This window comes from Astatotilapia calliptera, chromosome 15, assembly GCF_964374335.1.
Source record: "Astatotilapia calliptera chromosome 15, fAstCal68.1, whole genome shotgun sequence".
In the NCBI taxonomy this organism is placed as follows: domain Eukaryota; kingdom Metazoa; phylum Chordata; class Actinopteri; order Cichliformes; family Cichlidae; genus Astatotilapia; species Astatotilapia calliptera.
In genome coordinates this window covers 12,185,679-12,212,125 of record NC_137436.1, presented here as the reverse complement: position 1 = coordinate 12,212,125, position 26,447 = coordinate 12,185,679, and the positions used below count along the sequence as shown (strand labels likewise).

Below are 26,447 nucleotides of genomic sequence, written 5' to 3'. Positions count from 1 at the left end.
GGAGTTTCTGGAAAGGGAAATAACGATGGAAGAGGCATATAAGGTGGTAAAGGGAATGAAGGTAAATAGGGTACCAGGAATAGATGGATTAACGAAAGAATTTTATGAGGTATTTTGGGGAGTGATAGGGTTACATTTGTTGGAGGTCTTTAAAGAAATATTAGAGGGGGAAGAGATGGCGGAGAGTATGAGGACGGGTGTGATTTCGTTATTATTTAAGAAAGGGAATCCTCATTTACTTGATAATTATAGACCTCTCACTATGTTATGTGTAGATTATAAGATTTTAAGTAAGATACTTGCAAATAGATTGGTAGGGGTAATGTCGGATATAGTGGGAAGTGATCAAACGTGTGGGGTGAAGGGGAGACAAATTTCATGGAATATACAATTACATAGAGACATACTTGCATATGTAAAGGATAGAAAAATGGCGGCAATCTGTGTAAGTTTAGACCAACAAAAGGCATTTGATAGGCTAGATTACGAAATTTTGTGGGAGGTAATGACTAAGATGGGCTTGGGAAAACAATTTATAAGGTGGGTGAGGATCCTTTATAAAGAGATATATTCAAAAATCAAATTGAACGGGTTCCTCACGGAAAAAGTTCATCAAGCGAGGGGGTTGAGACAAGGGTGCCCGTTATCGGTGGTACTCTATGTATTATATGTTGAACCATTGGCTTGTGCAATTTGGGAGAATAAAAGAGTGAGGGGGATAATGATGCCGGGGGGGGGAATGTTTGAAAATATCTCAATATGCGGATGATACTATACTATATTTAGCGGACGACGACAGTTTAAGAGAAGTTGTGGAAATATTAAAAATATATGAAGAAGTTACAGGATCAAAAATAAATAAGGAAAAGACAAAATATAAGTACTTGGGGACGTGGGAAGGTAGAAGGGAAAATATTTGTGATTATACTTTGTGTGAAGGTCCTATGGACATTCTAGGAATTTCTTTTGGGAATAAGGAGGGCGATGCTATTTGGAACTGGAAGGGGAAGATGGCAGAGGTGGAAAGGAAATTACGACTATGGAAAATGAGGAAGCTTACAATTACTGGGAAGGTGTTAGTGATAAAGAGTGAGGTGGTGCCGAAATTATTGTATCTAGGCTATGTGTTCCCGATGCCACAAGTATTTAGAGCACAAATAATGAGGGGAATATTTAACTTTATATGGGGAGGTTACGAGTACGTAAAGAGAGTACAAATGTATCAGGAGGTTGCCGATGGGGGAAAAGGGGTACCGAACATTCCGTTAAAGTTAGATACGATTTTTTATGCAAATGTCTGTACGCTGTTAAAGAAGCCATATATTCATAAATGTCAGATATTGTTATGGTTCTGGTTAGCTATTCCATACCGGTTTTTAATTGGGTGGGAAAATCAGGGGCCGAAGGCAGAGACAAGACCAGAATACTTTCAGAGGATGGTTAAGTGGGGAAAGAGACATATAGAGTGCAGGGAGGTGGATACAATACAAAATTATAAACTTCTGTATAAAAAACTGGCGAGGAATGCTAACTACAACCAGGGGATAGTGAGTTCGGAAGTTTGGGAATACGCACAGGATAAGAGTTATAAGAATGTTTTGAAAGATTTTAATTGGATGCACCTACATAGGAAATTACCTGTAAGGACTACGATGTATGCACATAATTTGGGGAAGTTAAAAGAATGTCCGAGGGATAATTGCACAGAGGAAGAAACGATTGAACACGTCCTATGGGGGTGCAAATATGCAAAAAAGGTATGGGCTGGAATGAAGAGGAGGTATAAGGGACTAGAGGCTTTGACATATGAGGAAATAACTTATCTTAGGCCTAAGGATAAAAAGAAGGAGGAAAATAAAATACGTTGTATGTTGTTATCAATTACAAAACTTAAGATATGGAGGGCAAGACAGGGGTATATAAGGGGGGGGGTATGAATGGAAAGAGATGGGAACAATAAAGGATATAGAGAGGGAATTTGAGGGGATATATCGGCATGAATTACAAAGATGGGGAATAGACACGATTAAGGACAGGTGGAAGGATTATTATGAATGATGTAAAAGATGTTTTTGTGAAATATGAAAAGTATTCAATGGAATGTTGAGCAAATGGAAATGTAAGATGGTGTTGTAAGTAAAAAGAAAAAAAAAATCTGTTCTTATCAGTTTAATATCTGATACGTCCCCTACCCGGGGACCATATATTAAATTGATTTTTGGAGCAGGGAGATGGAATAGGGGCTTGCTCCGTCCACTCCACGCATCGACCTGGTATTGCAGTATTTCTAGGAACGGTGCACCCCCTGAAGCTGTGAAAAACAAATGGCATTTGACTCAACAGTTTGTGCAAAGAAATTTCTTATACGCTAGATATATGCGTGCGTCTGCATATCTGGACATTGTCTTCGTGTAATCTTCCAAGGTTAGTCAGACTGAAATCTTGCGACTTAATATTTGTGAATGACTTACATTTAACTATTACCAGAATTACTAAATCCTGCCACTTGGACTGACACGTGGCTGGACACACACTTTCTATGGGAAATCAAAAAAATATGTCGTTTTGAACTGCAGTTACACTATTCTGGCTCCAATCCTGCAGTTACCTCTGTTGTCCACTAGAGACCAATAGAAGTCTTTAAAAACCGGAGGCTGCCATCTACAAGGACTCATGTTGATTATAGGTTTAACTCTTCTCTTTCTCTACATACTGCAGCTTTCTGTCCTCTGTGGCTGTAAATTACATCGTTTGAAAAAAAATAAACCACACAATCTTTTCTTGGCTTTTTAGCTAAAAAAAAAAAAAAAAAAAAAAAAAAATCTGTTCTTATCAGTTTAATATCTGATACGTCCCCTACCCGGGGACCATATATTAAATTGATTTTTGGAGCAGGGAGATGGAATAGGGGCTTGCTCCGTCCACTCCACGCATCGACCTGGTATTGCAGTATTTCTAGGAACGGTGCACCCCCTGAAGCTGTGAAAAACAAATGTCATTTGACTCAACAGTTTGTGCAAAGAATTTTCTTATACGCTAGATATATGTGTGCGTCTGCATATCTGGACATTGTCTTCGTGTAATCTTCCAAGGTTAGTCAGACTGAAATGTTGCGACTTAATATTTGTGAATGACTTACATTTAACTATTACCAGAATTACTAAATCCTGCCACTTGGACTGACACGTGGCTGGACACACACTTTCTATGGGAAATCAAAAAAATATGTCGTTTTGAACTGCAGTTACACTATTCTGGCTCCAATCCTGCAGTTACCTCTGTTGTCCACTAGAGACCAATAGAAGTCTTTAAAAACCGGAGGCTGCCATCTACAAGGACTCATGTTGATTATAGGTTTAACTCTTCTCTTTCTCTACATACTGCAGCTTTCTGTCCTCTGTGGCTGTAAATTACATCGTTTGAAAAAAAAAAAAACCCACACAATTTTTTCTTGGCTTTTTAGCTAAAATCACCTGTATTGTCTGTTGTTTCCATTTGTGGATGGTTAATAGTGCAGAAGATTGTTTTTCTGTTTTCAGGATTACATGAAAACATTTGGGAACAGATCATTTTTGTATATAATAAATCTTAGGATAGTATTGGTTTTGATGATTTATAAAACAGCTGTGTGCCGTAGCCCTGGTAGTGTGGATCCTTAGTGTGTAAAGAGTAGATACCTCATGTAATATGTGTGAATGAAAATCCATGGACTTTATAAGAGTCCTCCATTTATGGCTATGATCCTAACAAACAAGATTAATCCGTTTCTTTCTCCTAGCAATCTTCCTGTTTCCTAAAGGAACACGCATGCACAATATATATGCATCAGGATGGCCGAGTGGTTAAGGCGTTGGACTTAAGCTCCAATGAGCGCATGCTCTCGTGGGTTCAAACCCCACTCCTGGTATAATTTGGAGCCTCATGACTGGTAAACTGAAATGTATCTATGGGAGCAACAATGATCAATAGGAGTTTTTAGGAATTTGCTGTGAGCAATATCCCCCCACCCAGTCACCCCCAAAAAAGCTGGGATGAAAGACAAATGAGAGGTCTGTGCCAAGGTCGCCCCCTCTCAGTCTTACTGTACATGTTATATGTAGAACCGTTGGCTTGTGCAATTAGGGAAAGCCCAGACATAACAGGAATACAGTTACCGGGAGGAGAAACATTAAAAATTTAACAGTATGTAATTATCATATTATGAAAACAATTATAACGCCAAGAAAGTTATAAAAATGAATTGAAGACGCTCCGTCTCAACGACCGCTGATTGGACTGCAGGCGACCACGTGATTTTGAATCTCATTAACCGGCATGCGCTGACCGGCGTTTCAGAAACTAAAGTGTCGTCATATATGTGGCGCCGTTTAAAAACTGAAACATGCCGACCATAGTTATATTGTGATGTTTCGGAGGTAAAACGTCAGTAAAACATCGACCTGTCCTCTACCATTTGTTAGAAGGCGACTGTGTTCTTCATTGTAACCATGAGTTAGAGTTGCAGTAAGCAGAATGAGTCGTTTCTGTCGTGCGATATGTGGGTATCGCTTCTCGGCCTTTTGGCTAAGATCAAGTGTAGTATCTGTTCTTATCAGTTTAATATCTGATACGTCCCCTACCCGGGGACCATATATTAAATTGATTTTTGGAGCAGGGAGATGGAATAGGGGCTTGCTCCGTCCACTCCACGCATCGACCTGGTATTGCAGTATTTCTAGGAACGGTGCACCCCCTGAAGCTGTGAAAAACAAATGGCATTTGACTCAACAGTTTGTGCAAAGAAATTTCTTATACGCTAGATATATGCGTGCGTCTGCATATCTGGACATTGTCTTCGTGTAATCTTCCAAGGTTAGTCAGACTGAAATCTTGCGACTTAATATTTGTGAATGACTTACATTTAACTATTACCAGAATTACTAAATCCTGCCACTTGGACTGACACGTGGCTGGACACACACTTTCTATGGGAAATCAAAAAAATATGTCGTTTTCAACTGCAGTTACACTATTCTGGCTCCAATCCTGCAGTTACCTCTGTTGTCCACTAGAGACCAATAGAAGTCTTTAAAAACCGGAGGCTGCCATCTACAAGGACTCATGTTGATTATAGGTTTAACTCTTCTCTTTCTCTACATACTGCAGCTTTCTGTCCTCTGTGGCTGTAAATTACATCGTTTGAAAAAAAATAAACCACACAATCTTTTCTTGGCTTTTTAGCTAAAAAAAAAAAAAAAATCTGTTCTTATCAGTTTAATATCTGATACGTCCCCTACCCGGGGACCATATATTAAATTGATTTTTGGAGCAGGGAGATGGAATAGGGGCTTGCTCCGTCCACTCCACGCATCGACCTGGTATTGCAGTATTTCTAGGAACGGTGCACCCCCTGAAGCTGTGAAAAACAAATGGCATTTGACTCAACAGTTTGTGCAAAGAAATTTCTTATACGCTAGATATATGCGTGCGTCTGCATATCTGGACATTGTCTTCGTGTAATCTTCCAAGGTTAGTCAGACTGAAATCTTGCGACTTAATATTTGTGAATGACTTACATTTAACTATTACCAGAATTACTAAATCCTGCCACTTGGACTGACACGTGGCTGGACACACACTTTCTATGGGAAATCAAAAAAATATGTCGTTTTCAACTGCAGTTACACTATTCTGGCTCCAATCCTGCAGTTACCTCTGTTGTCCACTAGAGACCAATAGAAGTCTTTAAAAACCGGAGGCTGCCATCTACAAGGACTCATGTTGATTATAGGTTTAACTCTTCTCTTTCTCTACATACTGCAGCTTTCTGTCCTCTGTGGCTGTAAATTACATCGTTTGAAAAAAAATAAACCACACAATCTTTTCTTGGCTTTTTAGCTAAAAAAAAAAAAAAATCTGTTCTTATCAGTTTAATATCTGATACGTCCCCTACCCGGGGACCATATATTAAATTGATTTTTGGAGCAGGGAGATGGAATAGGGGCTTGCTCCGTCCACTCCACGCATCGACCTGGTATTGCAGTATTTCTAGGAACGGTGCACCCCCTGAAGCTGTGAAAAACAAATGTCATTTGACTCAACAGTTTGTGCAAAGAATTTTCTTATACGCTAGATATATGTGTGCGTCTGCATATCTGGACATTGTCTTCGTGTAATCTTCCAAGGTTAGTCAGACTGAAATCTTGCGACTTAATATTTGTGAATGACTTACATTTAACTATTACCAGAATTACTAAATCCTGCCACTTGGACTGACACGTGGCTGGACACACACTTTCTATGGGAAATCAAAAAAATATGTCGTTTTGAACTGCAGTTACACTATTCTGGCTCCAATCCTGCAGTTACCTCTGTTGTCCACTAGAGACCAATAGAAGTCTTTAAAAACCGGAGGCTGCCATCTACAAGGACTCATGTTGATTATAGGTTTAACTCTTCTCTTTCTCTACATACTGCAGCTTTCTGTCCTCTGTGGCTGTAAATTACATCGTTTGAAAAAAAAAAAACCCACACAATTTTTTCTTGGCTTTTTAGCTAAAATCACCTGTATTGTCTGTTGTTTCCATTTGTGGATGGTTAATAGTGCAGAAGATTGTTTTTCTGTTTTCAGGATTACATGAAAACATTTGGGAACAGATCATTTTTGTATATAATAAATCTTAGGATAGTATTGGTTTTGATGATTTATAAAACAGCTGTGTGCCGTAGCCCTGGTAGTGTGGATCCTTAGTGTGTAAAGAGTAGATACCTCATGTAATATGTGTGAATGAAAATCCATGGACTTTATAAGAGTCCTCCATTTATGGCTATGATCCTAACAAACAAGATTAATCCGTTTCTTTCTCCTAGCAATCTTCCTGTTTCCTAAAGGAACACGCATGCACAATATATATGCATCAGGATGGCCGAGTGGTTAAGGCGTTGGACTTAAGCTCCAATGAGCGCATGCTCTCGTGGGTTCAAACCCCACTCCTGGTATAATTTGGAGCCTCATGACTGGTAAACTGAAATGTATCTATGGGAGCAACAATGATCAATAGGAGTTTTTAGGAATTTGCTGTGAGCAATATCCCCCCACCCAGTCACCCCCAAAAAAGCTGGGATGAAAGACAAATGAGAGGTCTGTGCCAAGGTCGCCCCCTCTCAGTCTTACTGTACATGTTATATGTAGAACCGTTGGCTTGTGCAATTAGGGAAAGCCCAGACATAACAGGAATACAGTTACCGGGAGGAGAAACATTAAAAATTTAACAGTATGTAATTATCATATTATGAAAACAATTATAACGCCAAGAAAGTTATAAAAATGAATTGAAGACGCTCCGTCTCAACGACCGCTGATTGGACTGCAGGCGACCACGTGATTTTGAATCTCATTAACCGGCATGCGCTGACCGGCGTTTCAGAAACTAAAGTGTCGTCATATATGTGGCGCCGTTTAAAAACTGAAACATGCCGACCATAGTTATATTGTGATGTTTCGGAGGTAAAACGTCAGTAAAACATCGACCTGTCCTCTACCATTTGTTAGAAGGCGACTGTGTTCTTCATTGTAACCATGAGTTAGAGTTGCAGTAAGCAGAATGAGTCGTTTCTGTCGTGCGATATGTGGGTATCGCTTCTCGGCCTTTTGGCTAAGATCAAGTGTAGTATCTGTTCTTATCAGTTTAATATCTGATACGTCCCCTACCCGGGGACCATATATTAAATTGATTTTTGGAGCAGGGAGATGGAATAGGGGCTTGCTCCGTCCACTCCACGCATCGACCTGGTATTGCAGTATTTCTAGGAACGGTGCACCCCCTGAAGCTGTGAAAAACAAATGGCATTTGACTCAACAGTTTGTGCAAAGAAATTTCTTATACGCTAGATATATGCGTGCGTCTGCATATCTGGACATTGTCTTCGTGTAATCTTCCAAGGTTAGTCAGACTGAAATCTTGCGACTTAATATTTGTGAATGACTTACATTTAACTATTACCAGAATTACTAAATCCTGCCACTTGGACTGACACGTGGCTGGACACACACTTTCTATGGGAAATCAAAAAAATATGTCGTTTTCAACTGCAGTTACACTATTCTGGCTCCAATCCTGCAGTTACCTCTGTTGTCCACTAGAGACCAATAGAAGTCTTTAAAAACCGGAGGCTGCCATCTACAAGGACTCATGTTGATTATAGGTTTAACTCTTCTCTTTCTCTACATACTGCAGCTTTCTGTCCTCTGTGGCTGTAAATTACATCGTTTGAAAAAAAATAAACCACACAATCTTTTCTTGGCTTTTTAGCTAAAAAAAAAAAAAAATCTGTTCTTATCAGTTTAATATCTGATACGTCCCCTACCCGGGGACCATATATTAAATTGATTTTTGGAGCAGGGAGATGGAATAGGGGCTTGCTCCGTCCACTCCACGCATCGACCTGGTATTGCAGTATTTCTAGGAACGGTGCACCCCCTGAAGCTGTGAAAAACAAATGGCATTTGACTCAACAGTTTGTGCAAAGAAATTTCTTATACGCTAGATATATGCGTGCGTCTGCATATCTGGACATTGTCTTCGTGTAATCTTCCAAGGTTAGTCAGACTGAAATCTTGCGACTTAATATTTGTGAATGACTTACATTTAACTATTACCAGAATTACTAAATCCTGCCACTTGGACTGACACGTGGCTGGACACACACTTTCTATGGGAAATCAAAAAAATATGTCGTTTTCAACTGCAGTTACACTATTCTGGCTCCAATCCTGCAGTTACCTCTGTTGTCCACTAGAGACCAATAGAAGTCTTTAAAAACCGGAGGCTGCCATCTACAAGGACTCATGTTGATTATAGGTTTAACTCTTCTCTTTCTCTACATACTGCAGCTTTCTGTCCTCTGTGGCTGTAAATTACATCGTTTGAAAAAAAATAAACCACACAATCTTTTCTTGGCTTTTTAGCTAAAAAAAAAAAAAAATCTGTTCTTATCAGTTTAATATCTGATACGTCCCCTACCCGGGGACCATATATTAAATTGATTTTTGGAGCAGGGAGATGGAATAGGGGCTTGCTCCGTCCACTCCACGCATCGACCTGGTATTGCAGTATTTCTAGGAACGGTGCACCCCCTGAAGCTGTGAAAAACAAATGTCATTTGACTCAACAGTTTGTGCAAAGAATTTTCTTATACGCTAGATATATGTGTGCGTCTGCATATCTGGACATTGTCTTCGTGTAATCTTCCAAGGTTAGTCAGACTGAAATCTTGCGACTTAATATTTGTGAATGACTTACATTTAACTATTACCAGAATTACTAAATCCTGCCACTTGGACTGACACGTGGCTGGACACACACTTTCTATGGGAAATCAAAAAAATATGTCGTTTTGAACTGCAGTTACACTATTCTGGCTCCAATCCTGCAGTTACCTCTGTTGTCCACTAGAGACCAATAGAAGTCTTTAAAAACCGGAGGCTGCCATCTACAAGGACTCATGTTGATTATAGGTTTAACTCTTCTCTTTCTCTACATACTGCAGCTTTCTGTCCTCTGTGGCTGTAAATTACATCGTTTGAAAAAAAAAAAACCCACACAATTTTTTCTTGGCTTTTTAGCTAAAATCACCTGTATTGTCTGTTGTTTCCATTTGTGGATGGTTAATAGTGCAGAAGATTGTTTTTCTGTTTTCAGGATTACATGAAAACATTTGGGAACAGATCATTTTTGTATATAATAAATCTTAGGATAGTATTGGTTTTGATGATTTATAAAACAGCTGTGTGCCGTAGCCCTGGTAGTGTGGATCCTTAGTGTGTAAAGAGTAGATACCTCATGTAATATGTGTGAATGAAAATCCATGGACTTTATAAGAGTCCTCCATTTATGGCTATGATCCTAACAAACAAGATTAATCCGTTTCTTTCTCCTAGCAATCTTCCTGTTTCCTAAAGGAACACGCATGCACAATATATATGCATCAGGATGGCCGAGTGGTTAAGGCGTTGGACTTAAGCTCCAATGAGCGCATGCTCTCGTGGGTTCAAACCCCACTCCTGGTATAATTTGGAGCCTCATGACTGGTAAACTGAAATGTATCTATGGGAGCAACAATGATCAATAGGAGTTTTTAGGAATTTGCTGTGAGCAATATCCCCCCACCCAGTCACCCCCAAAAAAGCTGGGATGAAAGACAAATGAGAGGTCTGTGCCAAGGTCGCCCCCTCTCAGTCTTACTGTACATGTTATATGTAGAACCGTTGGCTTGTGCAATTAGGGAAAGCCCAGACATAACAGGAATACAGTTACCGGGAGGAGAAACATTAAAAATTTAACAGTATGTAATTATCATATTATGAAAACAATTATAACGCCAAGAAAGTTATAAAAATGAATTGAAGACGCTCCGTCTCAACGACCGCTGATTGGACTGCAGGCGACCACGTGATTTTGAATCTCATTAACCGGCATGCGCTGACCGGCGTTTCAGAAACTAAAGTGTCGTCATATATGTGGCGCCGTTTAAAAACTGAAACATGCCGACCATAGTTATATTGTGATGTTTCGGAGGTAAAACGTCAGTAAAACATCGACCTGTCCTCTACCATTTGTTAGAAGGCGACTGTGTTCTTCATTGTAACCATGAGTTAGAGTTGCAGTAAGCAGAATGAGTCGTTTCTGTCGTGCGATATGTGGGTATCGCTTCTCGGCCTTTTGGCTAAGATCAAGTGTAGTATCTGTTCTTATCAGTTTAATATCTGATACGTCCCCTACCCGGGGACCATATATTAAATTGATTTTTGGAGCAGGGAGATGGAATAGGGGCTTGCTCCGTCCACTCCACGCATCGACCTGGTATTGCAGTATTTCTAGGAACGGTGCACCCCCTGAAGCTGTGAAAAACAAATGGCATTTGACTCAACAGTTTGTGCAAAGAAATTTCTTATACGCTAGATATATGCGTGCGTCTGCATATCTGGACATTGTCTTCGTGTAATCTTCCAAGGTTAGTCAGACTGAAATCTTGCGACTTAATATTTGTGAATGACTTACATTTAACTATTACCAGAATTACTAAATCCTGCCACTTGGACTGACACGTGGCTGGACACACACTTTCTATGGGAAATCAAAAAAATATGTCGTTTTCAACTGCAGTTACACTATTCTGGCTCCAATCCTGCAGTTACCTCTGTTGTCCACTAGAGACCAATAGAAGTCTTTAAAAACCGGAGGCTGCCATCTACAAGGACTCATGTTGATTATAGGTTTAACTCTTCTCTTTCTCTACATACTGCAGCTTTCTGTCCTCTGTGGCTGTAAATTACATCGTTTGAAAAAAAATAAACCACACAATCTTTTCTTGGCTTTTTAGCTAAAAAAAAAAAAAAAATCTGTTCTTATCAGTTTAATATCTGATACGTCCCCTACCCGGGGACCATATATTAAATTGATTTTTGGAGCAGGGAGATGGAATAGGGGCTTGCTCCGTCCACTCCACGCATCGACCTGGTATTGCAGTATTTCTAGGAACGGTGCACCCCCTGAAGCTGTGAAAAACAAATGGCATTTGACTCAACAGTTTGTGCAAAGAAATTTCTTATACGCTAGATATATGCGTGCGTCTGCATATCTGGACATTGTCTTCGTGTAATCTTCCAAGGTTAGTCAGACTGAAATCTTGCGACTTAATATTTGTGAATGACTTACATTTAACTATTACCAGAATTACTAAATCCTGCCACTTGGACTGACACGTGGCTGGACACACACTTTCTATGGGAAATCAAAAAAATATGTCGTTTTCAACTGCAGTTACACTATTCTGGCTCCAATCCTGCAGTTACCTCTGTTGTCCACTAGAGACCAATAGAAGTCTTTAAAAACCGGAGGCTGCCATCTACAAGGACTCATGTTGATTATAGGTTTAACTCTTCTCTTTCTCTACATACTGCAGCTTTCTGTCCTCTGTGGCTGTAAATTACATCGTTTGAAAAAAAATAAACCACACAATCTTTTCTTGGCTTTTTAGCTAAAAAAAAAAAAAAATCTGTTCTTATCAGTTTAATATCTGATACGTCCCCTACCCGGGGACCATATATTAAATTGATTTTTGGAGCAGGGAGATGGAATAGGGGCTTGCTCCGTCCACTCCACGCATCGACCTGGTATTGCAGTATTTCTAGGAACGGTGCACCCCCTGAAGCTGTGAAAAACAAATGTCATTTGACTCAACAGTTTGTGCAAAGAATTTTCTTATACGCTAGATATATGTGTGCGTCTGCATATCTGGACATTGTCTTCGTGTAATCTTCCAAGGTTAGTCAGACTGAAATGTTGCGACTTAATATTTGTGAATGACTTACATTTAACTATTACCAGAATTACTAAATCCTGCCACTTGGACTGACACGTGGCTGGACACACACTTTCTATGGGAAATCAAAAAAATATGTCGTTTTGAACTGCAGTTACACTATTCTGGCTCCAATCCTGCAGTTACCTCTGTTGTCCACTAGAGACCAATAGAAGTCTTTAAAAACCGGAGGCTGCCATCTACAAGGACTCATGTTGATTATAGGTTTAACTCTTCTCTTTCTCTACATACTGCAGCTTTCTGTCCTCTGTGGCTGTAAATTACATCGTTTGAAAAAAAAAAAACCCCACACAATTTTTTCTTGGCTTTTTAGCTAAAATCACCTGTATTGTCTGTTGTTTCCATTTGTGGATGGTTAATAGTGCAGAAGATTGTTTTTCTGTTTTCAGGATTACATGAAAACATTTGGGAACAGATCATTTTTGTATATAATAAATCTTAGGATAGTATTGGTTTTGATGATTTATAAAACAGCTGTGTGCCGTAGCCCTGGTAGTGTGGATCCTTAGTGTGTAAAGAGTAGATACCTCATGTAATATGTGTGAATGAAAATCCATGGACTTTATAAGAGTCCTCCATTTATGGCTATGATCCTAACAAACAAGATTAATCCGTTTCTTTCTCCTAGCAATCTTCCTGTTTCCTAAAGGAACACGCATGCACAATATATATGCATCAGGATGGCCGAGTGGTTAAGGCGTTGGACTTAAGCTCCAATGAGCGCATGCTCTCGTGGGTTCAAACCCCACTCCTGGTATAATTTGGAGCCTCATGACTGGTAAACTGAAATGTATCTATGGGAGCAACAATGATCAATAGGAGTTTTTAGGAATTTGCTGTGAGCAATATCCCCCCACCCAGTCACCCCCAAAAAAGCTGGGATGAAAGACAAATGAGAGGTCTGTGCCAAGGTCGCCCCCTCTCAGTCTTACTGTACATGTTATATGTAGAACCGTTGGCTTGTGCAATTAGGGAAAGCCCAGACATAACAGGAATACAGTTACCGGGAGGAGAAACATTAAAAATTTAACAGTATGTAATTATCATATTATGAAAACAATTATAACGCCAAGAAAGTTATAAAAATGAATTGAAGACGCTCCGTCTCAACGACCGCTGATTGGACTGCAGGCGACCACGTGATTTTGAATCTCATTAACCGGCATGCGCTGACCGGCGTTTCAGAAACTAAAGTGTCGTCATATATGTGGCGCCGTTTAAAAACTGAAACATGCCGACCATAGTTATATTGTGATGTTTCGGAGGTAAAACGTCAGTAAAACATCGACCTGTCCTCTACCATTTGTTAGAAGGCGACTGTGTTCTTCATTGTAACCATGAGTTAGAGTTGCAGTAAGCAGAATGAGTCGTTTCTGTCGTGCGATATGTGGGTATCGCTTCTCGGCCTTTTGGCTAAGATCAAGTGTAGTATCTGTTCTTATCAGTTTAATATCTGATACGTCCCCTACCCGGGGACCATATATTAAATTGATTTTTGGAGCAGGGAGATGGAATAGGGGCTTGCTCCGTCCACTCCACGCATCGACCTGGTATTGCAGTATTTCTAGGAACGGTGCACCCCCTGAAGCTGTGAAAAACAAATGGCATTTGACTCAACAGTTTGTGCAAAGAAATTTCTTATACGCTAGATATATGCGTGCGTCTGCATATCTGGACATTGTCTTCGTGTAATCTTCCAAGGTTAGTCAGACTGAAATCTTGCGACTTAATATTTGTGAATGACTTACATTTAACTATTACCAGAATTACTAAATCCTGCCACTTGGACTGACACGTGGCTGGACACACACTTTCTATGGGAAATCAAAAAAATATGTCGTTTTCAACTGCAGTTACACTATTCTGGCTCCAATCCTGCAGTTACCTCTGTTGTCCACTAGAGACCAATAGAAGTCTTTAAAAACCGGAGGCTGCCATCTACAAGGACTCATGTTGATTATAGGTTTAACTCTTCTCTTTCTCTACATACTGCAGCTTTCTGTCCTCTGTGGCTGTAAATTACATCGTTTGAAAAAAAATAAACCACACAATCTTTTCTTGGCTTTTTAGCTAAAAAAAAAAAAAAAATCTGTTCTTATCAGTTTAATATCTGATACGTCCCCTACCCGGGGACCATATATTAAATTGATTTTTGGAGCAGGGAGATGGAATAGGGGCTTGCTCCGTCCACTCCACGCATCGACCTGGTATTGCAGTATTTCTAGGAACGGTGCACCCCCTGAAGCTGTGAAAAACAAATGTCATTTGACTCAACAGTTTGTGCAAAGAATTTTCTTATACGCTAGATATATGTGTGCGTCTGCATATCTGGACATTGTCTTCGTGTAATCTTCCAAGGTTAGTCAGACTGAAATCTTGCGACTTAATATTTGTGAATGACTTACATTTAACTATTACCAGAATTACTAAATCCTGCCACTTGGACTGACACGTGGCTGGACACACACTTTCTATGGGAAATCAAAAAAATATGTCGTTTTGAACTGCAGTTACACTATTCTGGCTCCAATCCTGCAGTTACCTCTGTTGTCCACTAGAGACCAATAGAAGTCTTTAAAAACCGGAGGCTGCCATCTACAAGGACTCATGTTGATTATAGGTTTAACTCTTCTCTTTCTCTACATACTGCAGCTTTCTGTCCTCTGTGGCTGTAAATTACATCGTTTGAAAAAAAAAAAAACCCACACAATTTTTTCTTGGCTTTTTAGCTAAAATCACCTGTATTGTCTGTTGTTTCCATTTGTGGATGGTTAATAGTGCAGAAGATTGTTTTTCTGTTTTCAGGATTACATGAAAACATTTGGGAACAGATCATTTTTGTATATAATAAATCTTAGGATAGTATTGGTTTTGATGATTTATAAAACAGCTGTGTGCCGTAGCCCTGGTAGTGTGGATCCTTAGTGTGTAAAGAGTAGATACCTCATGTAATATGTGTGAATGAAAATCCATGGACTTTATAAGAGTCCTCCATTTATGGCTATGATCCTAACAAACAAGATTAATCCGTTTCTTTCTCCTAGCAATCTTCCTGTTTCCTAAAGGAACACGCATGCACAATATATATGCAGCAGGATGGCCGAGTGGTTAAGGCGTTGGACTTAAGCTCCAATGAGCGCATGCTCTCGTGGGTTCAAACCCCACTCCTGGTATAATTTGGAGCCTCATGACTGGTAAACTGAAATGTATCTATGGGAGCAACAATGATCAATAGGAGTTTTTAGGAATTTGCTGTGAGCAATATCCCCCCACCCAGTCACCCCCAAAAAAGCTGGGATGAAAGACAAATGAGAGGTCTGTGCCAAGGTCGCCCCCTCTCAGTCTTACTGTACATGTTATATGTAGAACCGTTGGCTTGTGCAATTAGGGAAAGCCCAGACATAACAGGAATACAGTTACCGGGAGGAGAAACATTAAAAATTTAACAGTATGTAATTATCATATTATGAAAACAATTATAACGCCAAGAAAGTTATAAAAATGAATTGAAGACGCTCCGTCTCAACGACCGCTGATTGGACTGCAGGCGACCACGTGATTTTGAATCTCATTAACCGGCATGCGCTGACCGGCGTTTCAGAAACTAAAGTGTCGTCATATATGTGGCGCCGTTTAAAAACTGAAACATGCCGACCATAGTTATATTGTGATGTTTCGGAGGTAAAACGTCAGTAAAACATCGACCTGTCCTCTACCATTTGTTAGAAGGCGACTGTGTTCTTCATTGTAACCATGAGTTAGAGTTGCAGTAAGCAGAATGAGTCGTTTCTGTCGTGCGATATGTGGGTATCGCTTCTCGGCCTTTTGGCTAAGATCAAGTGTAGTATCTGTTCTTATCAGTTACAAGGCGAGAAGCAATGTAGGATGGCGGCGACGTCGGCCAATTTTTCGGAGAGGAATACATGGTCGTATGGAACGAGGAATACCTTGAGATTCGAACTAATGGATAAAGAAAAGGATTTCCATGACAGAATTAATTTCGGACGAAGGATTCTTTATGATGCATTGAAGGTACAACCAGAGGAAATCTACTGCCTTCAGCAAAGCACGGCAAGTAAGCACTATGACGTGACTTTTTGCACGGGAGAGTACGCGGAGGAGGTGAGAAAGAGATGTGGTACAGAAGAAAATGAAGAACTAAAAAAATATATGGTAACCCCGTTATACAGGAACGATTATAGGATTTTAACGGTGCACATGTATAATCCCTGGGTTACAGAAGAGACCATTAAGTACTTCCTGGGGCGGTACGTTACAGTGCTCCCAGGGGTACGAAAAATAAAGGACGGGCTAGGCCTATGGACTGGAAAAAGACAGTTTCGGGTAAAACTTAAAATGGATATGACAACGGAAGATGGATACTGCCACCCGCCTGCAGTGTTTTCCATCGGAGCAGACAGAGGTTTTTTGGTGTATGCAGGACAGCCACAAGCATGCAGAAAATGCGGTAGTACGGGACATAATGCAGACAATTGTGAGCAGGTGAGGTGTAGGAGCTGCGGGAAAAATGGCCATATTACAAGAGACTGCAAAGAGCCTAGAAGGTGCCACTTATGTGGCTCAGATACACATATGGCAAGAGATTGCACTAGGCCCAGATCATATTCGGAAGCAGCTAAAGCAGGGACCGAGGCAGAGCGGTATGAAGAAACGGATATAGGAACAAATATTGGGGAAAGCGCACAAGAGGCGCCACCAGCAGAAAGGAATCAGACTAATGAGGAAGAAGGGGGGGGGGAGAGGATGGGGCCGAACAAGGAAAAGAAGAAGGCGATAAGATGGGGGAGAAAAATGGGGAGAAGCAGTGCGAAGAAGGACAAATATGGGAAGTGGCAGCTAAGCCACGAAGAAAGTCGGCCAAAAGGCGTAGGAAAGTGAGCTCGGGAGTTTCTCCAGGAGAGACTAATTTGAAAGAAGGTAAAGGAGAGCGGATGGAAGAGGGAGGGGAGATGGGAGCGTATGTGTTGAGAGGGACGCAGACTGAATGCATGCACACACCAATGAGTGATTTAACGAGTGATGGAGACGTTGAAGAAGAAGAAGTAGAAAGTGAAGAAAAATCGGAAGATTCATTTATAAAAAATTTGCTGGCGCAAGTCAACATGGACTAATAAGGGAGGGGAAAATGGACGACAGAGGTTTTTCTTTTTTTTCTTTTTCGGCTCTAATTTTGTAAAGTTTTCCTTTTTTTCAGGGGATATGAAGATCAAAAAGACAACTAGGAGATGGTATCTGTTTTTGCTTTTGTTTCTTTGTTATAAAATTATTAAGTGCCCTCTGCTTAGGTGTATAGATACCCCTTTTTTTATTACAAAATGGTGAGGTTCCGAATAATTACGTTAAATGTAAGGGGGTTAAAAAATGCCAGAAAAAGACAAATGGTATATGAATTTCTGTTGTTTTATAATTTTGATGTATGTTTATTACAGGAGGTACATTTGAAGGACGAGAAGGATGTTGTTATTTTTTCGGAGCAGTGGAGGGGGGGTGAATCGGCATGGAGTATAGGAGGAGTATATGGGACAGGGGTGGGAGTGTTGTGTGGAAATAAAAGTATAAAAATAAAAGAAAGTTATACGGTGATACAGGGTAGAGTGATGGTGGTAGATGTAGAAAAAAACGGCGTCCAAAGCCGGATAATAAATGTGTATGCACATGTGGATCCAAAACAAAGAAGAGAACTCCTTTTGTCGATGGACACTTGTTTTATTACAAGGAAAAATATTATAGTGGGAGGGGATTTTAATGTATCTTTAGAAAAAGAAAAATTTTCTCTCCCATTAAAGACATTTATAAGACAATACGGGCTAACGGATGTTATGGGCAGACTTCTGGGGAAAAAAGTAGGGTATACATGGAGGAATACAAGGGGGGTACAGAGTAGGTTGGACTATATTTTGATAGATAAAAAGTGTAAAATTAAAGGGGGAAAAACGATTCCGGTCCTACTCACGGATCACCAGGCGGTAGAGGTGGATTTGGAGATAGAAGGGATGGAATACGGGAAGGGATATTGGAAATTAAATAATGAGGTGTTAAAGGAAAAAGATTATAGGGATAAATTTTTAGAGATCTTCCCTTTATGGGTGAAAGTAAAAGAACTTTATGGAAAAAAAGGGGATTGGTGGGAGGATGTAAAATGCAAGATAAAAAAATTTACGATAGAATATTGTACAGATAGATCTAAACGTAGAAAAGAAGAATTTAATATGTTACAAAAAGAGATAGAACATATTTATGTTATACAAAAGGAGGGGAAGGAAAAAAATGTAGATTTGAAAATTGAAGACTTAAAGGTGAGGCAAGAAGAGTTATTAGAGAGGAAGGCAAGAGCAGAAACATATAAATTAAAACAGAAAGAGTATGAGGAAGATGAAAGGTGTTCCGCATATTTTTTTAAAAAGATGAAAAGTAGGGATAAAAGGGGGGTTATAGAGAAATTGGAAAAGGATGGGAAGGAGATTATAGGGAGGGAAAGCATGTTGGGGGTAGTAAAAGAATATTACGAGGATTTATTTAGAAAAGAAAAAGTAGGGACAGAAAAAAGAGATGTTCTTTTGGGGTCATTAAAGAGGAGATTAGTAGAGGAAGATAGGGAGTTTCTGGAAAGGGAAATAACGATGGAAGAGGCATATAAGGTGGTAAAGGGAATGAAGGTAAATAGGGTACCAGGAATAGATGGATTAACGAAAGAATTTTATGAGGTATTTTGGGGAGTGATAGGGTTACATTTGTTGGAGGTCTTTAAAGAAATATTAGAGGGGGAAGAGATGGCGGAGAGTATGAGGACGGGTGTGATTTCGTTATTATTTAAGAAAGGGAATCCTCATTTACTTGATAATTATAGACCTCTCACTATGTTATGTGTAGATTATAAGATTTTAAGTAAGATAATTGCAAATAGATTGGTAGGGGTAATGTCGGATATAGTGGGAAGTGATCAAACGTGTGGGGTGAAGGGGAGACAAATTTCATGGAATATACAATTACATAGAGACATACTTGCATATGTAAAGGATAGAAAAATGGCGGCAATCTGTGTAAGTTTAGACCAACAAAAGGCATTTGATAGGCTAGATTACGAAATTTTGTGGGAGGTAATGACTAAGATGGGCTTGGGAAAACAATTTATAAGGTGGGTGAGGATCCTTTATAAAGAGATATATTCAAAAATCAAATTGAACGGGTTCCTCACGGAAAAAGTTCATCAAGCGAGGGGGTTGAGACAAGGGTGCCCGTTATCGGTGGTACTCTATGTATTATATGTTGAACCATTGGCTTGTGCAATTCGGGAGAATAAAAGAGTGAGGGGGATAATGATGCCGGGGGGGGAATGTTTGAAAATATCTCAATATGCGGATGATACTATACTATATTTAGCGGACGACGACAGTTTAAGAGAAGTTGTGGAAATATTAAAAATATATGAAGAAGTTACAGGATCAAAAATAAATAAGGAAAAGACAAAATATAAGTACTTGGGGACGTGGGAAGGTAGAAGGGAAAATATTTGTGATTATACTTTGTGTGAAGGTCCTATGGACATTCTAGGAATTTCTTTTGGGAATAAGGAGGGCGATGCTATTTGGAACTGGAAGGGGAAGATGGCAGAGGTGGAAAGGAAATTACGACTATGGAAAATGAGGAAGCTTACAATTACTGGGAAGGTGTTAGTGATAAAGAGTGAGGTGGTGCCGAAATTATTGTATCTAGGCTATGTGTTCCCGATGCCACAAGTATTTAGAGCACAAATAATGAGGGGAATATTTAACTTTATATGGGGAGGTTACGAGTACGTAAAGAGAGTACAAATGTATCAGGAGGTTGCCGATGGGGGAAAAGGGGTACCGAACATTCCGTTAAAGTTAGATACGATTTTTTATGCAAATGTGTGTACGCTGTTAAAGAAGCCATATATTCATAAATGTCAGATATTGTTATGGTTCTGGTTAGCTATTCCATACCGGTTTTTAATTGGGTGGGAAAATCAGGGGCCGAAGGCAGAGACAAGACCAGAATACTTTCAGAGGATGGTTAAGTGGGGAAAGAGACATATAGAGTGCAGAGAGGTGGATACAATACAAAATCATAAACTTCTGTATAAAAAACTGGTGAGGAATGCTAACTACAACCAGGGGATAGTGAGTTCGGAAGTTTGGGAATACGCACAGGATAAGAGTTATAAGAATGTTTTGAAAGATTTTAATTGGATGCACCTACATAGGAAATTACCTGTAAGAACTACGATGTATGCACATAATTTGGGGAAGTTAAAAGAATGTCCGAGGGATAATTGCACAGAGGAAGAAACGATTGAACATGTCCTATGGGGGTGCAAATATGCAAAAAAGGTATGGGCTGGAATGAAGAGGAGGTATAAGGGACTAGAGGCTTTGACATATGAGGAAATAACTTATCTTAGGCCTAAGGATAAAAAGAAGGAGGAAAATAAAATACGTTGTATGTTGTTATCAATTACAAAACTTAAGATATGGAGGGCAAGACAGGGGTATATAAGGGGGGGGTATGAATGGAAAGAGATGGGAACAATAAAGGATATAGAGAGGGAATTTGAGGGGATATATCGGCATGAATTACAAAGATGGGGAATAGACACGATTAAGGACAGGTGGAAGGATTATTATGAATGATGTAAAAGATGTTTTTGTGAAATATGAAAAGTATTCAATGGAATGTTGAGCAAATGGAAATGTAAGATGGTGTTGTAAGTAAAAATAAAAAAGGAAAAAAAAAAAATAAATAAAAAAAAATCTGTTCTTATCAGTTTAATATCTGATACGTCCCCTACCCGGGGACCATATATTAAATTGATTTTTGGAGCAGGGAGATGGAATAGGGGCTTGCTCCGTCCACTCCACGCATCGACCTGGTATTGCAGTATTTCTAGGAACGGTGCACCCCCTGAAGCTGTGAAAAACAAATGGCATTTGACTCAACAGTTTGTGCAAAGAAATTTCTTATACGCTAGATATATGCGTGCGTCTGCATATCTGGACATTGTCTTCGTGTAATCTTCCAAGGTTAGTCAGACTGAAATCTTGCGACTTAATATTTGTGAATGACTTACATTTAACTATTACCAGAATTACTAAATCCTGCCACTTGGACTGACACGTGGCTGGACACACACTTTCTATGGGAAATCAAAAAAATATGTCGTTTTCAACTGCAGTTACACTATTCTGGCTCCAATCCTGCAGTTACCTCTGTTGTCCACTAGAGACCAATAGAAGTCTTTAAAAACCGGAGGCTGCCATCTACAAGGACTCATGTTGATTATAGGTTTAACTCTTCTCTTTCTCTACATACTGCAGCTTTCTGTCCTCTGTGGCTGTAAATTACATCGTTTGAAAAAAAATAAACCACACAATCTTTTCTTGGCTTTTTAGCTAAAAAAAAAAAAAAATCTGTTCTTATCAGTTTAATATCTGATACGTCCCCTACCCGGGGACCATATATTAAATTGATTTTTGGAGCAGGGAGATGGAATAGGGGCTTGCTCCGTCCACTCCACGCATCGACCTGGTATTGCAGTATTTCTAGGAACGGTGCACCCCCTGAAGCTGTGAAAAACAAATGTCATTTGACTCAACAGTTTGTGCAAAGAATTTTCTTATACGCTAGATATATGTGTGCGTCTGCATATCTGGACATTGTCTTCGTGTAATCTTCCAAGGTTAGTCAGACTGAAATCTTGCGACTTAATATTTGTGAATGACTTACATTTAACTATTACCAGAATTACTAAATCCTGCCACTTGGACTGACACGTGGCTGGACACACACTTTCTATGGGAAATCAAAAAAATATGTCGTTTTGAACTGCAGTTACACTATTCTGGCTCCAATCCTGCAGTTACCTCTGTTGTCCACTAGAGACCAATAGAAGTCTTTAAAAACCGGAGGCTGCCATCTACAAGGACTCATGTTGATTATAGGTTTAACTCTTCTCTTTCTCTACATACTGCAGCTTTCTGTCCTCTGTGGCTGTAAATTACATCGTTTGAAAAAAAAAAAAACCCACACAATTTTTTCTTGGCTTTTTAGCTAAAATCACCTGTATTGTCTGTTGTTTCCATTTGTGGATGGTTAATAGTGCAGAAGATTGTTTTTCTGTTTTCAGGATTACATGAAAACATTTGGGAACAGATCATTTTTGTATATAATAAATCTTAGGATAGTATTGGTTTTGATGATTTATAAAACAGCTGTGTGCCGTAGCCCTGGTAGTGTGGATCCTTAGTGTGTAAAGAGTAGATACCTCATGTAATATGTGTGAATGAAAATCCATGGACTTTATAAGAGTCCTCCATTTATGGCTATGATCCTAACAAACAAGATTAATCCGTTTCTTTCTCCTAGCAATCTTCCTGTTTCCTAAAGGAACACGCATGCACAATATATATGCATCAGGATGGCCGAGTGGTTAAGGCGTTGGACTTAAGCTCCAATGAGCGCATGCTCTCGTGGGTTCAAACCCCACTCCTGGTATAATTTGGAGCCTCATGACTGGTAAACTGAAATGTATCTATGGGAGCAACAATGATCAATAGGAGTTTTTAGGAATTTGCTGTGAGCAATATCCCCCCACCCAGTCACCCCCAAAAAAGCTGGGATGAAAGACAAATGAGAGGTCTGTGCCAAGGTCGCCCCCTCTCAGTCTTACTGTACATGTTATATGTAGAACCGTTGGCTTGTGCAATTAGGGAAAGCCCAGACATAACAGGAATACAGTTACCGGGAGGAGAAACATTAAAAATTTAACAGTATGTAATTATCATATTATGAAAACAATTATAACGCCAAGAAAGTTATAAAAATGAATTGAAGACGCTCCGTCTCAACGACCGCTGATTGGACTGCAGGCGACCACGTGATTTTGAATCTCATTAACCGGCATGCGCTGACCGGCGTTTCAGAAACTAAAGTGTCGTCATATATGTGGCGCCGTTTAAAAACTGAAACATGCCGACCATAGTTATATTGTGATGTTTCGGAGGTAAAACGTCAGTAAAACATCGACCTGTCCTCTACCATTTGTTAGAAGGCGACTGTGTTCTTCATTGTAACCATGAGTTAGAGTTGCAGTAAGCAGAATGAGTCGTTTCTGTCGTGCGATATGTGGGTATCGCTTCTCGGCCTTTTGGCTAAGATCAAGTGTAGTATCTGTTCTTATCAGTTTAATATCTGATACGTCCCCTACCCGGGGACCATATATTAAATTGATTTTTGGAGCAGGGAGATGGAATAGGGGCTTGCTCCGTCCACTCCACGCATCGACCTGGTATTGCAGTATTTCTAGGAACGGTGCACCCCCTGAAGCTGTGAAAAACAAATGGCATTTGACTCAACAGTTTGTGCAAAGAAATTTCTTATACGCTAGATATATGCGTGCGTCTGCATATCTGGACATTGTCTTCGTGTAATCTTCCAAGGTTAGTCAGACTGAAATCTTGCGACTTAATATTTGTGAATGACTTACATTTAACTATTACCAGAATTACTAAATCCTGCCACTTGGACTGACACGTGGCTGGACACACACTTTCTATGGGAAATCAAAAAAATATGTCGTTTTCAACTGCAGTTACACTATTCTGGCTCCAATCCTGCAGTTACCTCTGTTGTCCACTAGAGACCAATAGAAGTCTTTAAAAACCGGAGGCTGCCATCTACAAGGACTCATGTTGATTATAGGTTTAACTCTTCTCTTTCTCTACATACTGCAGCTTTCTGTCCTCTGTGGCTGTAAATTACATCGTTTGAAAAAAAATAAACCACACAATCTTTTCTTGGCTTTTTAGCTAAAAAAAAAAAAAAAATCTGTTCTTATCAGTTTAATATCTGATACGTCCCCTACCCGGGGACCATATATTAAATTGATTTTTGGAGCAGGGAGATGGAATAGGGGCTTGCTCCGTCCACTCCACGCATCGACCTGGTATTGCAGTATTTCTAGGAACGGTGCACCCCCTGAAGCTGTGAAAAACAAATGTCATTTGACTCAACAGTTTGTGCAAAGAATTTTCTTATACGCTAGATATATGTGTGCGTCTGCATATCTGGACATTGTCTTCGTGTAATCTTCCAAGGTTAGTCAGACTGAAATCTTGCGACTTAATATTTGTGAATGACTTACATTTAACTATTACCAGAATTACTAAATCCTGCCACTTGGACTGACACGTGGCTGGACACACACTTTCTATGGGAAATCAAAAAAATATGTCGTTTTGAACTGCAGTTACACTATTCTGGCTCCAATCCTGCAGTTACCTCTGTTGTCCACTAGAGACCAATAGAAGTCTTTAAAAACCGGAGGCTGCCATCTACAAGGACTCATGTTGATTATAGGTTTAACTCTTCTCTTTCTCTACATACTGCAGCTTTCTGTCCTCTGTGGCTGTAAATTACATCGTTTGAAAAAAAAAAAAACCCACACAATTTTTTCTTGGCTTTTTAGCTAAAATCACCTGTATTGTCTGTTGTTTCCATTTGTGGATGGTTAATAGTGCAGAAGATTGTTTTTCTGTTTTCAGGATTACATGAAAACATTTGGGAACAGATCATTTTTGTATATAATAAATCTTAGGATAGTATTGGTTTTGATGATTTATAAAACAGCTGTGTGCCGTAGCCCTGGTAGTGTGGATCCTTAGTGTGTAAAGAGTAGATACCTCATGTAATATGTGTGAATGAAAATCCATGGACTTTATAAGAGTCCTCCATTTATGGCTATGATCCTAACAAACAAGATTAATCCGTTTCTTTCTCCTAGCAATCTTCCTGTTTCCTAAAGGAACACGCATGCACAATATATATGCATCAGGATGGCCGAGTGGTTAAGGCGTTGGACTTAAGCTCCAATGAGCGCATGCTCTCGTGGGTTCAAACCCCACTCCTGGTATAATTTGGAGCCTCATGACTGGTAAACTGAAATGTATCTATGGGAGCAACAATGATCAATAGGAGTTTTTAGGAATTTGCTGTGAGCAATATCCCCCCACCCAGTCACCCCCAAAAAAGCTGGGATGAAAGACAAATGAGAGGTCTGTGCCAAGGTCGCCCCCTCTCAGTCTTACTGTACATGTTATATGTAGAACCGTTGGCTTGTGCAATTAGGGAAAGCCCAGACATAACAGGAATACAGTTACCGGGAGGAGAAACATTAAAAATTTAACAGTATGTAATTATCATATTATGAAAACAATTATAACGCCAAGAAAGTTATAAAAATGAATTGAAGACGCTCCGTCTCAACGACCGCTGATTGGACTGCAGGCGACCACGTGATTTTGAATCTCATTAACCGGCATGCGCTGACCGGCGTTTCAGAAACTAAAGTGTCGTCATATATGTGGCGCCGTTTAAAAACTGAAACATGCCGACCATAGTTATATTGTGATGTTTCGGAGGTAAAACGTCAGTAAAACATCGACCTGTCCTCTACCATTTGTTAGAAGGCGACTGTGTTCTTCATTGTAACCATGAGTTAGAGTTGCAGTAAGCAGAATGAGTCGTTTCTGTCGTGCGATATGTGGGTATCGCTTCTCGGCCTTTTGGCTAAGATCAAGTGTAGTATCTGTTCTTATCAGTTTAATATCTGATACGTCCCCTACCCGGGGACCATATATTAAATTGATTTTTGGAGCAGGGAGATGGAATAGGGGCTTGCTCCGTCCACTCCACGCATCGACCTGGTATTGCAGTATTTCTAGGAACGGTGCACCCCCTGAAGCTGTGAAAAACAAATGGCATTTGACTCAACAGTTTGTGCAAAGAAATTTCTTATACGCTAGATATATGCGTGCGTCTGCATATCTGGACATTGTCTTCGTGTAATCTTCCAAGGTTAGTCAGACTGAAATCTTGCGACTTAATATTTGTGAATGACTTACATTTAACTATTACCAGAATTACTAAATCCTGCCACTTGGACTGACACGTGGCTGGACACACACTTTCTATGGGAAATCAAAAAAATATGTCGTTTTCAACTGCAGTTACACTATTCTGGCTCCAATCCTGCAGTTACCTCTGTT

The 26,447-nt window shown here is 39.8% G+C and overlaps 23 non-coding genes and 3 pseudogenes across 23 annotated transcripts; all 26 read left to right on the top strand.

Annotated features, from left to right (window-relative positions):
- The first annotated feature begins 2,124 nt into the window (after nt 1–2,124).
- Nucleotides 2,125–2,307, top strand: LOC145420774 (U2 spliceosomal RNA). The gene has a single exon (XR_013902086.1). It is a non-coding gene; the product is annotated as a U2 spliceosomal RNA (small nuclear RNA).
- Nucleotides 2,308–2,773: 466 nt separating this feature from the next.
- On the top strand, nt 2,774–2,975 carry LOC145420755 (U2 spliceosomal RNA; annotated as a pseudogene).
- Nucleotides 2,976–3,824: 849 nt separating this feature from the next.
- trnal-uaa (transfer RNA leucine (anticodon UAA)) lies at nt 3,825–3,907 on the top strand. Its single transcript has one exon. It is a non-coding gene; the product is annotated as a tRNA-Leu (tRNA).
- A 636-nt stretch (nt 3,908–4,543) lies between these two features.
- LOC145420815 (U2 spliceosomal RNA) lies at nt 4,544–4,734 on the top strand. The gene has a single exon (XR_013902100.1). It is a non-coding gene; the product is annotated as a U2 spliceosomal RNA (small nuclear RNA).
- Nucleotides 4,735–5,200: 466 nt separating this feature from the next.
- On the top strand, nt 5,201–5,391 carry LOC145420729 (U2 spliceosomal RNA). The gene has a single exon (XR_013902051.1). It is a non-coding gene; the product is annotated as a U2 spliceosomal RNA (small nuclear RNA).
- A 466-nt stretch (nt 5,392–5,857) lies between these two features.
- Nucleotides 5,858–6,047, top strand: LOC145420745 (U2 spliceosomal RNA). The gene has a single exon (XR_013902066.1). It is a non-coding gene; the product is annotated as a U2 spliceosomal RNA (small nuclear RNA).
- An 848-nt stretch (nt 6,048–6,895) lies between these two features.
- On the top strand, nt 6,896–6,978 carry trnal-uaa (transfer RNA leucine (anticodon UAA)). Its single transcript has one exon. It is a non-coding gene; the product is annotated as a tRNA-Leu (tRNA).
- Nucleotides 6,979–7,614: 636 nt separating this feature from the next.
- On the top strand, nt 7,615–7,805 carry LOC145420814 (U2 spliceosomal RNA). Its single transcript, XR_013902099.1, has one exon. It is a non-coding gene; the product is annotated as a U2 spliceosomal RNA (small nuclear RNA).
- A 466-nt stretch (nt 7,806–8,271) lies between these two features.
- On the top strand, nt 8,272–8,461 carry LOC145420744 (U2 spliceosomal RNA). The gene has a single exon (XR_013902065.1). It is a non-coding gene; the product is annotated as a U2 spliceosomal RNA (small nuclear RNA).
- A 466-nt stretch (nt 8,462–8,927) lies between these two features.
- On the top strand, nt 8,928–9,117 carry LOC145420743 (U2 spliceosomal RNA). Its single transcript, XR_013902064.1, has one exon. It is a non-coding gene; the product is annotated as a U2 spliceosomal RNA (small nuclear RNA).
- Nucleotides 9,118–9,965: 848 nt separating this feature from the next.
- On the top strand, nt 9,966–10,048 carry trnal-uaa (transfer RNA leucine (anticodon UAA)). Its single transcript has one exon. It is a non-coding gene; the product is annotated as a tRNA-Leu (tRNA).
- Nucleotides 10,049–10,684: 636 nt separating this feature from the next.
- On the top strand, nt 10,685–10,875 carry LOC145420813 (U2 spliceosomal RNA). The gene has a single exon (XR_013902098.1). It is a non-coding gene; the product is annotated as a U2 spliceosomal RNA (small nuclear RNA).
- A 466-nt stretch (nt 10,876–11,341) lies between these two features.
- On the top strand, nt 11,342–11,532 carry LOC145420727 (U2 spliceosomal RNA). Its single transcript, XR_013902049.1, has one exon. It is a non-coding gene; the product is annotated as a U2 spliceosomal RNA (small nuclear RNA).
- Nucleotides 11,533–11,998: 466 nt separating this feature from the next.
- Nucleotides 11,999–12,188, top strand: LOC145420742 (U2 spliceosomal RNA). The gene has a single exon (XR_013902063.1). It is a non-coding gene; the product is annotated as a U2 spliceosomal RNA (small nuclear RNA).
- Nucleotides 12,189–13,037: 849 nt separating this feature from the next.
- Nucleotides 13,038–13,120, top strand: trnal-uaa (transfer RNA leucine (anticodon UAA)). Its single transcript has one exon. It is a non-coding gene; the product is annotated as a tRNA-Leu (tRNA).
- A 636-nt stretch (nt 13,121–13,756) lies between these two features.
- LOC145420810 (U2 spliceosomal RNA) lies at nt 13,757–13,947 on the top strand. Its single transcript, XR_013902097.1, has one exon. It is a non-coding gene; the product is annotated as a U2 spliceosomal RNA (small nuclear RNA).
- A 466-nt stretch (nt 13,948–14,413) lies between these two features.
- Nucleotides 14,414–14,604, top strand: LOC145420726 (U2 spliceosomal RNA). Its single transcript, XR_013902048.1, has one exon. It is a non-coding gene; the product is annotated as a U2 spliceosomal RNA (small nuclear RNA).
- An 849-nt stretch (nt 14,605–15,453) lies between these two features.
- On the top strand, nt 15,454–15,536 carry trnal-uaa (transfer RNA leucine (anticodon UAA)). Its single transcript has one exon. It is a non-coding gene; the product is annotated as a tRNA-Leu (tRNA).
- A 636-nt stretch (nt 15,537–16,172) lies between these two features.
- On the top strand, nt 16,173–16,288 carry LOC145420801 (U2 spliceosomal RNA; annotated as a pseudogene).
- Nucleotides 16,289–21,140: 4,852 nt separating this feature from the next.
- LOC145420776 (U2 spliceosomal RNA) lies at nt 21,141–21,308 on the top strand (annotated as a pseudogene).
- A 466-nt stretch (nt 21,309–21,774) lies between these two features.
- On the top strand, nt 21,775–21,964 carry LOC145420741 (U2 spliceosomal RNA). The gene has a single exon (XR_013902062.1). It is a non-coding gene; the product is annotated as a U2 spliceosomal RNA (small nuclear RNA).
- Nucleotides 21,965–22,813: 849 nt separating this feature from the next.
- Nucleotides 22,814–22,896, top strand: trnal-uaa (transfer RNA leucine (anticodon UAA)). The gene has a single exon. It is a non-coding gene; the product is annotated as a tRNA-Leu (tRNA).
- A 636-nt stretch (nt 22,897–23,532) lies between these two features.
- Nucleotides 23,533–23,723, top strand: LOC145420805 (U2 spliceosomal RNA). Its single transcript, XR_013902096.1, has one exon. It is a non-coding gene; the product is annotated as a U2 spliceosomal RNA (small nuclear RNA).
- A 466-nt stretch (nt 23,724–24,189) lies between these two features.
- On the top strand, nt 24,190–24,380 carry LOC145420725 (U2 spliceosomal RNA). The gene has a single exon (XR_013902047.1). It is a non-coding gene; the product is annotated as a U2 spliceosomal RNA (small nuclear RNA).
- Nucleotides 24,381–25,229: 849 nt separating this feature from the next.
- Nucleotides 25,230–25,312, top strand: trnal-uaa (transfer RNA leucine (anticodon UAA)). The gene has a single exon. It is a non-coding gene; the product is annotated as a tRNA-Leu (tRNA).
- A 636-nt stretch (nt 25,313–25,948) lies between these two features.
- LOC113007178 (U2 spliceosomal RNA) lies at nt 25,949–26,139 on the top strand. The gene has a single exon (XR_003269868.2). It is a non-coding gene; the product is annotated as a U2 spliceosomal RNA (small nuclear RNA).
- The last annotated feature ends 308 nt before the right edge of the window (nt 26,140–26,447 follow it).